Source organism: Megalobrama amblycephala, linkage group LG14, assembly GCF_018812025.1.
Source record: "Megalobrama amblycephala isolate DHTTF-2021 linkage group LG14, ASM1881202v1, whole genome shotgun sequence".
In the NCBI taxonomy this organism is placed as follows: domain Eukaryota; kingdom Metazoa; phylum Chordata; class Actinopteri; order Cypriniformes; family Xenocyprididae; genus Megalobrama; species Megalobrama amblycephala.
In genome coordinates, this window is record NC_063057.1 from 10,826,621 (window position 1) to 10,837,811 (window position 11,191).

Here is an 11,191-nt window from a genome sequence, read left to right on the forward strand (position 1 = left end):
CAATATTATGCTGGTGATGAGTTTTTAACAACTGAAACAATATGAGAAACAAAGGAAAGAGAGGAATCAAATAAAACTCCAAGATTACGTACAGGGGAGGAGGGTTTAACAAGAACCTCATCTATGTCAAAGGACAGGTCCATTCTATTTACAGGTATGGTGGAGCCGATCAGTTTTGCTGTCATTTAGTTTAAGAAAGTTCAGTGACATCCAGTGTTTGATTTCTCTAATACATGCAGTGAGTGAGTCAGGCAGAGATGAAATATCAGAGGAGGTGGTAAGGTAGATTTAGACATCACCAGCATAACAATGAAAACATACTTGAGTATGATATCACCAAGTGGCTGCACGTAGATGATAAAAAATTAAAGGACCAAGAACTGAGCCCTGTGCAACACCCTGTGTCAGTAGAATTTTAGTGGACTTATACCCATGGATGGATGGATAGATGGACATTTACTTTCCCAGAATACATTTCCTGTTATATTTCTTAAAATTGCAATTCAGTACATTCAAGTTTGAAATCAAATTCCTATGGGGTGTGGCCAATTAATACTGAGAACTGAATCCCCATAATACAGCTCTACAGTTGTAAACTCTCATTGCTGAGTGCTTGAAACCCTAAAACAGCTCTGACATGATTATGCTGCTGGGTATTTTTGTGAATTAGGTTACCACCTACCTCATGTTACATTACGACCGCCTGATAACATCCCATGCAAGGATGAAATTAAATCGGCCAAGGATACACACTATCGAAGACATGCGATATAAATCAGAATGACCGCCTACAGTGTTATTTCCTTCTGGATAATTGTAACCTGGCTTTTAACGATTAGACTGATGACTCCTCTGTGTTTTCAAATAGCCCTCCCATTTGTTCTCTGGTCTGAGTGATTTCTTTCAGTGCCAAGTCCCACAATGACGTCTTGCTTCAATGACTTCACTGGCATCAATCAATCAATCAATAACACCACAAAACAGTCAGTTCTTCAATTCTTCCTGTGATAAATGACTAATAATTGGTTGTTTAATGATTGTAAATGGTATGTGTCTGAATGCAGGGTACTGATTGGTTGTGCTCTAGTTATAAGATGGAAAAAAAACATTTAATTCATTCAATACAATCCTGACAGTGTGAGGCTAGAGAGAGAGAGAGAGAGTATCTGTATTTCAAGGAGGAAACATTAATCTAGCTTTCATAAGAAAGTCCGGGCATCACGCCAGCCATGGACTGCAGTATAATTCATTGTCCACTGGCACATAATGCGCATGCTAAATCACCGTTTCCTTAATGTTATGTTATGAGAGGGCAAAGTCCTTCATTGTGGACCTTATCCAATGAGACATGAAATATGAGTAAAACCATAACAAACACTGGCAAATTTTGGTATTATTTACAGACTGAATATTTTTACACACAAAATAAAAAGAAAAATGCTTTGGCTGTTTCCAAGATTCAGTTGTAATTTTATTTCTAGCTCTAAAAAGAGTCTGAGATTATGTCATGGTTTGTTGTGGCCATTAATAAAACTGTTTGAACAAACCAAACCCATTCTTGACCCCGCTACCTACTGACCACCACAGATTTAAGACAAAAACCACACTAGAAGTGTGCCTAGTGTGCTAGGCACAACAACCCAAACAAGTGGTCAAAACCAAAGAGACTCATTTTGTGGTGTCGCACTCAGTAGCCCCACCCATATTGAAATCTCATTGATCCAAATTATTTCTCCACACAACCATTAAAAGCATCAAATTTAACATTGGCTGTGAAAGTTTCGCATTGCACAGTATTTTCTCTTTAGGTGTGGATGGTAAATAAATAACATTAAATAGAAATAAATATAATATGTAAAAATTAAATTAAATTAAATATATTTAAAATCAGTTTCACCAAGATCATGCACATTCCCTCATACATACAGACAAACAAACAAACAGGAAAGTACAGATACATTGTAGATGCACTGTTCCTAAGTCAGCCTTTTCAGAGGGATTGCCTGGCATACAAAGCCAAAGCCTGGAGTCATACTATACCAGAAACACTTCATTAAACCACGCGCGTACACTCATGTGTTTGCTCAGCCCCGCCATTGGCCACTAAAGCTGTGATGTAATTGTGTCTTGTCACTTTCTCACAGCTCAAGTAGGAGAGGTCAATTAAGTTCCTTCAAAGTTACTCAACTCCACGTCGCAAAACATGTTTTCTCAAATCTTCCCGGGGGCATGATTTGTCTGCACAGCGGAGCGCACACACATTCACCGCTGTTTGCCCAGGAGCACATGGAAGAGAAGGCGTGACACACTGGCACTTACGTCAGAGATATGGCTTCATCTTTTTCGTTGACACTTTATTTTTTCTCTCTATTTTTTGGTTTTATTCACCTTCATGTTAGGCCTGGCTTGCTGTTAAACTTCCACTCTTCCTGCTGTCACACACAAAAGCGTACAGCCAGAACAGGTATTCTCTCTACGTCAATGCACTGAAGACGTGGCACTGCAGCGGAATGGCTCACAGCTGCCCAGATTGAGTTACCTTCCTTTTGACGTACTTTCAGCTCTCAGTTTCTGTTTGTGTGTGTGTGTCTCTCTCACAAGCATACACACATTTTGTGTTTCTTACGTCCAACACATAATAGTTCCAGAACCTACTGAGCTGCCTAGTAAAACAAATTTTTAGGGCATCATAGAGTCATGCTCAAAACCCAACTCGTGGAAAATTAAAGACAGCATCACAAGTATACTTTGAAAATAAGGAAATCCCAGAATGCAATTCGGCATTCTATCCAAAAAAAAATAATTCCGAGATGGCAGGATAAGTAAAATATTGCTTCATTCAATAACAAAACAGTTCAACCTAACTTAAAACAGACACTGTTTGTCTGTATTTTTATGTGCTGTTAGCTTAGCAACATGCTACCGTCAAACTCGCATGCTTATATGCTTCACATGAAAAGTGCTATTATGGCTAGTTGAGCTGATGCCCAGGTTTTCATTCAATTAGGATGCTGTCTTGGAAATCATCTGCGTAAGTAGCTCACTATGTTTTGGGACAGAGCTCTTGACATTTCTCCCACACTCACACAAACTCAATTGTTGCTACATCCACAAATACACGTCATGGTTTCTAGCAGCAATACCTGTCATTTTAGGATTACATCTTACCTTAACTTGGATGATATGCTCTAGGCAGCGCTCATTTGCGACGGTGGCCTCTTTCACTGTTCTTTCTGCATTTAACGACATACAGGCATCCTTCCAAAGCTCCGACTGCCCCTTGATCCATAAAGCACCTGCCCTGGGACCACCAATACAGTTGCACTGGACAAGAGAGAAAGAGAAATCACATGAAGATCTGTCTCTGTAACGGAGGGTGTGTCCCTGTAAACCCTCCCAATCACACACAGATGCGCACACACACACAGACACACAAAAATGAAAAAGGAAGCACACACCCTTGAGAAAGAAAATCTGAAACCTGGCAATCCAAAAAAGGGAGAGAAACTCTAGCTCTCGTCCACTTGCTAGCACTGGTGGTGGATTCTTCAGAACACAAACCCTCATGTAAAATCCAAGAGTTCACAAGGTCAACATTACTATGAGACATGCAGCTAAGATTCAGGCTGTGGTTTCTGTGGTAATGGTGGGATATTGGCTATGCATGTGGGCAAGTGAAACTCGCACTGCTCACAATTGTCACATTAGCTATGACAAAACCCATATTTTAGATGCCAAAAGGAAAGGAAAAATCTCTTAAATAACTTGATTGTTTCTCCTGGACAGCAATGGGATTACATATAGAGCAGAGACTTAATGGCTAAAAGGGATTCCGTTGGACATTATATTTTGAAAGTTAAAGGGTTCTAAATCAACAGTGGACATTTCATTGTATGGACAAAATCGCTGAGACATTCATCATCTTATCTTTGGGAAAACTATCACTTTACATCAGATTTTTCTAAAGTCTGAGTTATCAGAGCTATTCTATCCACAATCATTTTATAGCATTATAATTGTAATGTATGGCAACAATTCATTCATTTGTGTCTATTTTTATCTCTCGAAGTAATTTAAGGAGCAAAATGACTTTAAACAAATCATACTTTGAGTCTCCTGAGCAACAAAAGAGCAATCTCTGAACAATAAAATTGTTCTTTGGATTCATCTAATACACACACATTCACAAATATTTTTTCATCCGCCTCTTTACTCATTCTCATTCAGCTTTGAATGTTAAGAAACATGGCAGAGTTTAAATGTCGACCCGGTCACACACTCCACTGACGCTCAAGCACTGAGTAACTGTAATAGTGGCACTCAAGCCTGTTACCGTGGAGACTGGGGAGGAGAGGGAGTCTGCTTCACTCCTGAATCCCTTGTGACCCTTTTTGTTTCAACTGCACACGACACATCCGTCCATATCCAATTCATTTTTAAACACTCATACATTTCGTAGAATGGAAAAACCACTGACCCGCTACGTTTTTTTCATCCTGATCTTGCAACATTAAAACTATCATTGATTAAACTTGGGCCTGACCTAGAATATTTCAAGGGCTGTGACATCACCTGTCTGCGTCAACACAAGTCTCATTAGAGTCTGCGGTGATTAAGGCGCCTAGTAGCGCTGAAATATGAGTTAACGTGGCACTAATAAGTGTGAACTTTTCAAATGCTCCTACCATGAATCAGCACAGCTGACAGAATAAGGCCTTCAAGAATGCAAACGCAGACAAAGCTACTGTATGCAAATATCCAAACACTCTTTCAACAATACAGTGTGATAAATACACCTCCAATGAACAGCACTGTACTGTGACATATGTTTAGTTGTGGAGCAACCTAGTCAACCTAGTGTACACAGACATAAAATACTCTACCAGTCAAAAGTTTGAACACACTTGACTAAATTTCCTTCCCATAATTTTAAAGGGACAGTTCACACACAAATGAAACCCACATGTTGTTCTTAACCTGTAGGACTTTATTTCTTTTCTTCTGTGGAACACAAAAGAAAATATTCTGAAAAATTACTTTGAACCACACAGACTTCCATTGTATGGACATCCTTCAAAATATCTTTTGTGTTCCACATAAGAAAGAAGAGGTACAGGAACGACACAAGGTTGAGTAAATAATGACGCAAATTCAATTTTTTGGGATAATTTTCCCTTTAAAGCCATTATGGCTAAATGGCAAAAGGGCTGAACTACCATTTTGTAGACAAATGTGTTAATTACTTTACAAAAAGTTCTTCATTGCTGTTTAAAATGTATAAAGCATCCTGGAATGCACCTCATCGATTTTAAAGAAGTTGAATATAAGATGATTTTTATTTGGCTAGCATTTTTGGGCACAACATAATTCTATTTCAGTTTTAAGGACTTTACAATAATTTTAAAACATAATTGGTACCACGAAGGAATGAGCAGGTGTTCTAACTATTGACAGGTAGTGTCTACGTGGGTGGTGATAAAGAAGGTAATAAAGCTGATAACAATTTTAGGTGGGCAGGTGGACGTCATAGTTCAAGGTGCGTCTTGGCCACACCTACAGCTGCATTCACTAACAGCCATTGATGAACCGAAGCGTGGGCAGATGCCACAAGATGAACCAATACAATGAATAAAAGCCATTTATATCCATGACAGAAAAGGAAATCGACAAAAACCTGATAGTGATTCAAAAGTCTTAGTGGAATCATTCCAAGCAGGAAACTGTATTAAAATACCATACATTGTTTGAAACTGAGAATGTACATTCACATTTCTTAAAATAGACTTTGATTGAGGTTTGAAGCTGAATTCCCCACAGAATAAAATAACATTTAAATTGAAAATGTTTAGTAAGTTCACATTCTGAAGAACATCTGTACATTTTTGTTTCAGTTTCTGTTAGTGTAATGCGACTGATGCAAGCAATGCTAAAATCATGAGTTGGATACTCATACTTATAAAGATAAACCTTTGTGAGTCACTTTGTATATAATATTAGCATCTACCAACTGAAACTGGTTAGAAATGTTCTGTTTATCTAGTAGTTAAATGCCAGCAAGCTACTTACTTACTCGAATGCCAGTACACCTGTACGCTGAAGCCTTCGGGTCCAAGAAACACACTGCGCTGACACCAGCCAGGGAGACACAAGCACACTCAACATATCTCAGTAAAAGCTTTAACATCACCGATTAATGATTTACAGATTTTGAAAGTAACACTCACTGTCACGCAGACATCTCCTGACTGCGTTCACCATCCCACAAACTCCTGAGACAGAATCCAATAAGTTCCTGCGAAGGAACCTTGCTGCTCTACTTTCCACAACAGAGTGATCCAAAGCAGCCTCTCCTGTTACTTTCACTCACTGCGTCTGTGTGTGTGCGTGCGTGTTTTGCACAGTCATATACAACACATCCAGTCAAAGCGATTCCTGCCAAGTGAGTCCGCAGGCAAGCCAATCTCACTTTCTCTCTCTTCCTCCTCCCTCCCATTTTCTCTCTCAGCCTCTCTCTCAGTAAATGCTTCATGTGTCATCTATCAAGCACTAATTCATTTGTAGCTGCAATACTTATGTGGCCACTGAGGTGTGCTGTTTCACAAGGTTCCTTCAAAAACAAGTTGCCTCTGGAGCGGTGGTTACGCAGGAACGTTGTTTTGAGGTTGAGGACACGTTGCTTTGAGGTTGTTGAGAGGAAAAGGGAGGGCTGATGGAAATGGATAAGCTCAATCAAAAACAACTTGTCACCGCAACAGATGTTTTGAAGAAAAATGTCTCTCTTTCCAACGTTTGCAGCTTGTAATCATCTGGAAAGCTTGAGGGAATTTTTTTGCCCAAACTAGTTGTAGAATAAACACTACTGCTTCAGTAAAAACTAATGAGCTGTAGTTCAGAAGGTACCACAAAAATAGTTTGCGATACACAATTCGCTTACAATTACACGTCAAGCATAACACTCATAACACGCGAACTAACCTAGATCATTTGTCCACGCCGAATGTGAAAATCATACGTGACACCGCACAATCGCAGCCAATCAGAACAGTGTTTGATATACACTTACGTGGAGCACAATTTTGGACCAGTGACAATTGACAGTGGGTGGAGCTACCTAATTCGAACCCAAATGATCGACAAAACATCCTGTTGCTTCATGCATTTGCGGCTAGTTTTGTTGCGTAACTGCTGGTTTGGAGTTAGTGTATCATTTAGGCCACAAAATTGCACAGAAACTTAAAATATGTTTTATTAGTTAACTAAAAATGAAAGGCAGATGATTGAACACAAATGTCCCAGCAGAGCTAATTCTGAGAGTGAAAATGAAAGTTTAATAACTGTAAAGGGCAATAAAGTCCATCCCGCTCTCTTTCTGTCTGACTCTTTTGTTACTCAGGGGGAATTCCACAAGTGCACATGCTCATCGCCACCACAGAACGGATCCTGTAACAGGAGATTGGCCACTGCTGCAGGTGCCGCTTCCACTCACGGCATAGGAATCCGGTGGCAGACCTCACACAAGGGCGGACGGAGTCTACAGTGGCGCCGCACTGCGACGAGATCACAGGCTTGGTCAATCGACTCATTCTACGGTCATTTCCCTCAACTCACAAGAATGTGAGGGTAAGAGTGTATGTGCGTGTCATGTACACTCCTCTACTTTTGCTTCTCTGACCCTTCACCCAGTCCTGCATCCCATCCGTCTTCACAAACGAGTGAGTCACTTAATCCTTCACTCTCACTCACCCTAATTTGTCAATCACTACCCACAACCCTCTGGCAACTCTCTCTGTAGGAATCTGCTAAAATTGGCCACTTCCACCTTGTCCTCCTGCTGCTTAACAAACCCTCATCCATTGACACTCTGTTATCCCAGACCCTCCAACATCACAACAAGACCTCCCACGGGAATTCACCATCAGTTTTAGTGTAATTATCACTCCTATCTGGACATTAAAAGGACATTTCCTCCATATACCCTGTTTACACTGAAAATAACTCTTAAAAATATGATATATTTGAATAAGATGTCAAGGAAACAGGTGTAATGTAATGCCAGGGAACTGCTTGTATTTAAATTGCATTGTCAAAATTTCACCAAATCTCATAGACTCATAATAAATTATTCCGGGTGTCTTTGTCGTGGCAGATAGTGATCAGTGTGAAAGCCTCGTCAGAGTTCTGTTCCCTGAAATCAATTTTGATTGGTGGAGAGGGTCATGTGTTATGGTTTGAATACTTATCTCGGCATCAGCTACCACAAGCACATAAAAAGTTTTGAGATCAGTTTGCCTCTCCTTTTTACCCACTTCAGCCATCAACTGCTGCTTATCAAAAGTAAAGGTGTGGTATGGGATCAGGCCAGAATGCCATTACGGCCAGGTTTCACAACGTGTACCATCACGCACACACTCGCCTACACATCCACAAACACATCCACACACACATTCCTGGCGTTCCCCAGGCCAGGTAAACAAAGGAGCCATTACACACACACACATGTAATAGGGGGCATTTATCATTCCTGTTGGCGGAGGCAAACTACATAGTGACCCCTAAAACCATAGCTTGCTAAGACTAGTACCACTACACTGCAATGTCCTGGCAACCGGCCAAACATGCTTTCCTTATCTAACTAACCTTGACCAGACATAGCAAAATTATGATACACGCATATGAATCTCCACAAATACCAATTGTGCAAATGCAAAAACTCTCTCATTTGAAAGTCAATAATTATATATTTTCCTGTGTGAGAGATCAAGAACATCTATTATCTAGCACATTATGTAACTTTGTCAGATAACAGACCTTCTAGCTCTTCATTTGTTGAATAATTGAGGCCCCGAGATGTTTAATCATCTGTAACCATAGAGATAAAGACTTTCAATTATACATTATTTAAAATGACACAAGTATATCTGAGTCATAATTCCTAATATTTAGGCTTCAGTAAAAACAATAGCAAAAAAATCTTCATGTATTAACAATGGAGCAGTCAAACACCTGTCCTTTATGATATTCACGTTTTTTAAATTATATGTCCCAATGGAAAACGTGCTGCCATGAAGCTAGAGTGTTGAAGGTGGTTGCTAGGGTGTTGCTAGGGTGTTCTGGGTGGTTGCTAGGAGATTGATTACTTGCCCAAGTCAAAAGTGTCCTATGATATTCTGGTCCATCCTTAAAGATGAATTTATGGGATTTTTTGCATGTTTGGATTTTGTTATGCTGAAATTGTTAGTTACTATTCACAGTTTAATACTTGGAACGTTCAAACCTTTAAGCCTAAGTGTGAAAAATAGCAATAGCCATGCTTGTCTTAGCAAGCAAAACTGCAATTATGTTTTGTGAAAGAACATACAAACACATAATATAACCCCCTATTTCAAGAAAGCAGTCACTGTCTCAGGTGTGTAATTTTAACCCTCCGCTGACATTTATAAGCATCCATGCTGCATAATCAGAGAGGATATTAAAATGTCAGTCATACTTTCATTAAAAACAACACACCTTACAGATCCTCTGGCATCCACACAAGTGAAATGAAAAACAGACATATTCCTGCACTTGACATAATCTGAAGTGCTATTCTCCTATGAGATCAAGTCTTTCCGTAACGCTCTGAGTCCCATAAAACTGATGAGTCAGTCTCTCATCACCACGGTGATCTGTCACCATTTAAGAGCGTTAACATAATGGCAATCCCACGGTGCACGGCTCTCCCTTCACATCATCATCTTTCAGTATCGCTAACTCGGAAGTCACCACTGGGCCACTCAGTCAAGACATTGCTTTCTGAGAACACTAAGTCTAGAATAGAGGATATGACTAAATATGGATCGACTGAAGTGAACAGTATTCATCTCTGTAAATGTGAGACTCCTAGAGACTCATAATAACGTCACAATATTAATGAGTTAAAGGCATTAGGTGAAATTTATGAGATTTTCTATATATTTTTGACCAATCACCACTCAAGTCCGATCCATTTTCTAACATGGTAACACTTTACAATAAGGTCTCAGGTCTCATTTAAGTACTTACTATAAACTAACAGTGAGAAATATATATATTTTCCACATTTAATAAAATTTGTCAATGTTTATGTTGTTTATGTTTGTTCATAATGTATTAACAAAGTATTTATGATTAAATTAACATTAAAGGCACAATGTGCAATTTTTCACCACTAGAGGTCGCTTATTTAAAACAAAGGCGTAGCTTGATGATGGCTTGATTTTGAGGAATCAAGGGAGGTGTTGTCTTCATGTCTGTAGCCGATGGAAAAGAATCCGGTGGGGCTAGGACAGAAATCATATTCATAGATGAGCTAATGTATTAATTTATTAACATTACTGTAGTATGAAGCAGGGTGTGGCTTAAAGCCGTGTGTTAGATACATTTGTGTGATGAAAGTTGTTATAAAGCTACTCTGTGCGTTCGTTTGACGGCTACTATGAGACTCTTGTTTCACACTGCAGTAAGCTAGATCAATATTTGGCATGGTAAAACACTGTACTCGTGGTATATCAAGAAATTTAAACGATAAGTCTGTGTTGAGCTATATAAAAATGATTAGTTTTTTGTCGATTAATGTATCCAAATAGTTGCTCGCCTGTCTAATATATATATATATATATATATATATATATATATATATATATATATTAAAACGTCTTTGGTGTTTCCATGGTTTCTACAAAATAAAACCAGAAATTGAGGGTTGCGCGATATAATATCATTGATAAGCGACACACTGTCTGTGTCCTGGTTAAAATTGCTTATTTCTCTGGATTTAAACATTCTTGGAAACATTTGGGATAATGTACTGTAAGTACACAAGTAAAAAAAAAATCTAACATTGTTCTAGTGTTGTTTTTTTTTTCTCTTATATAATCTTACATATTGTGCCTTTAACTAAGACTAATAAATGTTGTATAATTATTCATTGTTCATTCTCAGGTTAACTAATGTTAACAACTGAAACCTTACTGTAATGTTTTACTTCTAACACTTCATATGAAATTGCACTAGTTTGAAAGCTGTATTAATACAGCTGAAGCCTATGTTCCTACATGCCACTGTAGGCGGTAGATGACTTTCACGGAATGATTGGTTTCTTGAAAGGAGCGGTACAGTATAAACCTCTATTCAGTGAGCTGAACACAGAACGTTCTCTTGGACTGTGGAAGCT

General features: G+C 38.9%; 1 long non-coding RNA gene across 1 annotated transcript in view; it reads left to right on the forward strand.

Annotated features, from left to right (window-relative positions):
- Positions 1-8,234, forward strand: part of LOC125246475 — a 107,356-nt gene extending 99,122 nt beyond the window's left edge. The window contains exons 2-3 of the long non-coding RNA XR_007179891.1: positions 7,394-7,712; positions 7,793-8,234. This is a non-coding gene — a long non-coding RNA (uncharacterized LOC125246475). The remainder of the gene's footprint in view (positions 1-7,393; positions 7,713-7,792) is intronic.
- Positions 8,235-11,191: the final 2,957 nt, after the last annotated feature.